Source organism: Lathyrus oleraceus, chromosome 4 (assembly GCF_024323335.1).
Source record: "Lathyrus oleraceus cultivar Zhongwan6 chromosome 4, CAAS_Psat_ZW6_1.0, whole genome shotgun sequence".
Lineage (NCBI taxonomy): Eukaryota > Viridiplantae > Streptophyta > Magnoliopsida > Fabales > Fabaceae > Lathyrus > Lathyrus oleraceus.
In genome coordinates this window covers 384,917,248-384,921,787 of record NC_066582.1, presented here as the reverse complement: position 1 = coordinate 384,921,787, position 4,540 = coordinate 384,917,248, and positions in this window count along the sequence as shown.

The following is a 4,540-nucleotide window of genomic DNA, read 5'->3' as shown; positions in this document are numbered from 1 at the left end:
CAATGAAATCAACCGGGAAGAATAACTTGTCAACTTTGACCAAAACATCTTGAGCTAACCCATGAGGATGGGTAGTCGACTTATCGGCCAATTGCAAAGTCATCCGGATGGCCTTCATTTCAATGTTGCCAAGCCTCTTCACAATAGACAATGGTATTAGATTAATGCTTGATCCCAAATCAATTAGCCCTTTTCTGACATAGACATCACCAATTTTAACCGGCAAAGTAACTCGTCCCGGGTCAACCTCTTTTTTTGGAAGCATCCGTTGAATGATTGCACTACAACTAGCATCTAGGACAATTGTCTCCGGTTCCATGTACCTCCGCTTTTTTGTAAGTATGTCTTTCATGAATTTTGCATACTTAGGCATTTGCTCCAATGCTTCGGCAAACAGAATGTTCACTTGAAGTTGTTTGAATATATCCATGAACCGGGCGTAATGCTGTTCATTCTCCCTCTTAGATGGAGCATGCGGATACGGAAGGTTTTGGATTGGAGTAGCGCCCACTACCTCCTTTCCTTTAGAAACTCTAGAATTCCTCTCTCTTTTCTTTTCTACTCCCTCCACCTTCACTTCATCACTCTTATTTTCTTCAATTTCCACACTTTCTTTATTTTCTACTTCACCATTTTTTTCATTATTTTCAACTTCTTCCTCACTCCACTCCCCAACTTCACCATCAATGCCATCCTCTATTTTTTTCTCCTCATCTTTTTTCTCATCCTCTCTTTTTTCACTCTCATCTCCTTTTTTACTCTCACTAATCAACTCCCTTCCACTTCTCGTCGTTATCTCTTTACAATGCTCTTTTGGATTCGTTTGCGTGTTCGCCGAAAAAGATCGTCCGGGTTGTTGTTCCGCTAGTTGTTTAGCAAGTTGACCGACTTGAGTTTCGAGATTTTTGATTGCCGCATCGTTGCTCTTTTGACTAGCCATTGACAATTGCATAAATTGTGTCAATGTCTCTTCTAACTTTGAAGTCACGACCAGCGGTTGTTGAGGTTGGTAGGGATTTTGACGGCTAGAAGTACCACTCCCGATCTTTATCTTTTTCGAAACACTCGACCTGGATTCCATTTGTAAAATAATAGAAAAGAAACAGCACACAACCACAAAACAGATTAGAGAGCAAAACAGAAAAACCAACTCCTGTCATGGTCGCTACTGCTTCGCTTAGCGAGAACCCAGCGAAGCTTCGCTACAGGTTCGCTTAGCGAAGTGGCAGCGAATGCTCGCCACAGATTCGCCTAGCGAGGATGCTAGCGAATGTTACGGGATTCTGAGTTCTCCATTGTTAAGAATCCAATTTCAGAAATCCCAAAGTCTAATGATACCCAATCTCACAAATTTCAGAAACAAAGTAATTTAACATGCTAAGAATCGTTCTAAACATACATGCAAACCTAAAAACCCAATCTCCCAAATTCAACCCTAATGATTCATTCTTCAGAATTTCAACATTGAAAGCACAAAAGAATAGAGACAGAACAAACCTGATTGAATAGGTTGATTGATTTTGAAATGTAACGGTTAGGGTTTGCAATGCAACAGTTAGGGTTTGTGTGAGATGGAAGTGAAAAGTGTGAGAGTGAAAATGAGGTTCAGACTAAAACAATTTAAAATGGTTTTGGGCCCAAATGAGTGGCCCTGTGAAATAGAATAAAAGTTCTGTCACGCTACGTTCGCTACTGTCTTCGCCTAGCGAGCAGCTAGCGAATCAGCTCGCTCTTGCCTTCGCCTAGCGAGCAGCTAGCGAGCATGACAGGATTTTGTTTTTTCAAAACAGCATGCACAACACATTTCAGCTAGGTTCCATCAATTTGAACACCAATACCACACAACAGAAAGTTGTAAATACTTACAATGTTGGGGTGCCTCCTAACAAGCGCTTGTTTAACGTCGGATAAGCTCGACGGTTCGAGATGCTCACAGATGAGCATCCAAGGAGATTGCACAGCTCTCGCGATCCACAAGACCGCCAAGATAAACCTTCAAACGTTGTCCGTTAACCGTCCAACTTTCTTTCTTCTCCAAGTTCTCAATGACAACAGCTCCATATTCTTTGACTTCTTTGACACGAAATGGCCCAGACCATTTAGATTTCAATTTTCCTGGGAATAACTTCAACCTAGAATTGAACAATAGGACCAACTGTCCGGGCACAAATTCCTTCTTCCTAAGCTTTTTGTCATGATACTTTTTCACTTTTTCTTTGTACAACCAACTCGAGTGATATGCGGCATTGCGCATTTCTTCCAACTCAAGCAATTGCACTTTTCTTTTTTCACCGGCCAAATTCTTATCAAAGTTCAATAATTTCAAAGCCCACAAAGCTTTGTGCTCCAATTCGACCGGCAAATGGCAAGTCTTACCAAATACCAATTGAAAAGGAGTTAGCCCAATTGGAGCTTTAAAAGCGGTACGGTATGCCTATAAAGCTTCATCCAATTTTTGCGACCACTCTTTTTTTGAATTTGACACGGTTTTTTCAAGAATTCTCTTAATCTCACAATTAGAGATTTCGGCTTGACCGTTTTCTTGTGGGTTATACGGAGTAGCCACTCTATGTGATACACCGTAATGTTTCAAAACGCTTTCTAACGGTGCATTACAAAAGTGCGACCCTCCATCACTAATCAACACATGGGGGGTTCCAAAACGGGAAAATATGTTTTTCTTCAAAAAATTTATTACCGTTTTAGCATCCGCCCGAGGTGAGGCAATCGCCTCAACCCACTTAGAAACGTAGTCAACCGCCACAAGCATATATTCATTACCATATGAGGGTGGGAATGGTCCAACAAAGTCGATACCCCAACAATCAAATACTTCAACCTCTTGGGTGTTTTGGAGAGGCATCTCGTCTCTCTTACCAATCCCACCACTTCTTTGGCAACTATCACAACTTTGCGCATGGGCATTTGCGTCTTTGAAAATAGTAGGCCAATAAAATCCTGACTGAAGGACTTTAGTGGTCGTTCTTACCCCATTGTAGTGTCCGCCGTAAGGCAAGTTGTGACAATGCCAAAGAATGCTTTGCGCTTCATCGCCAGTAACACACCTCCTCTACAGGTTATCACCACCCAATTTAAACAAGTATGGGTCACCCCATACGTAGTACTTAGCATCCGAGAGAAATTTCCTTTTTTGGTTCGAAGTTAGGTCGGGAGGCACCAAACCACTAGCCTTATGGTTCGCAAAGTCCGCAAACCACGGCCTAACTTGAACTTTGAAAAGTTTTTCATCAGGAAACTCTTCTCGGATTTCCTTCTTGAAAGCGGTAACCTCCACATTAACTAAGCGAGATAAATGATCCGCCACCAAATTTTCCGATCCTTTCTTGTCTTTATTTTCAACATCAAATTCTTGCAACAAGAGGATCCAACGGATGAGCCTTTGCTTCGAGTCCGGTTTGGTGAGCAAATATTTAATCGCCGAGTGGTCGGTATACACTACGACCTTGGACCCAATAAAATAAGACCTAAACTTTTTAAGCGCATACACTATCGCAAGTAATTCTTTTTCAGTGGTGGCGTAGTTAACTTGAGCCTCATTAAGAACTTTACTTGCTTAGTGTATCGCATGAATTTTTTTCTCTTTTCTTTGGCCTAATACCGCTCCAATTGCATAGTCGCTTGCATCACACATGAGCTCAAAATTTAAATTCCAATTTGGAGCGATTATAATTGGAGCGGTAACCAATTTATCCTTTAAAATTTCAAAAGCTTGTAAACACTCATCAGTTAAAAGAAATACCTGATCCTTAGCTAGCAGGTTACTCAAAGGCTTAGCTACCTTTGAGAAGTCTTTGATAAAGCGCTGATAGAAATCGGCGTGCCCTAGAAAGCTTCGGATTCCCTTCAAATTCACCGGAGGAGGCAACTTTTCAATCACTTCAACTTTAGCACAATCAACTTCAAGCCCTCTTGAAGAGACTTTATGGCCAAGCACTATCCCCTCGGTCACCATGAAGTGGCACTTCTCCCAATTAAGAACAAGATTTATCTTCACACATCTTTCAAAAACCATTTCCAAGTTGTCCAAGCATAGACCAAAGGAACCACCAAATACGGAGAAATCGTCCATAAAGACCTCCATTGTTTTCTCGATAAGGTCGGCAAAAATAGCTTGCACACATCTTTGGAAAGTCGCTGGTCCATTGCACAACCCAAAGGGCATTTTACGATATGCGAAAATTCCAAAAGGACATGTGAAAGCCGTCTTTTCATGATCGGCCGGGTCAACCGCGATTTGGTTATACCCGGAATAGCCATCTAAGAAACAATAGTATTGTTGCCCAGAAAGTCTTTCTAGCATTTGATCCATGAACGGGAGTGGAAAATGATCTTTTCGAGTTGCGGTATTCAACCGCCTATAATCAATGCACATACGCCACCCCGTTGCTACTTTTGTTGGGATCAACTCATCCTTTTCATTTCGAATCACGGTAATGCCACCTTTCTTCGGAACCACATGTACAGGACTAACCCATGGGCTATACGAAATCGGGTAAATCATTCCCGCATCCAACAACTT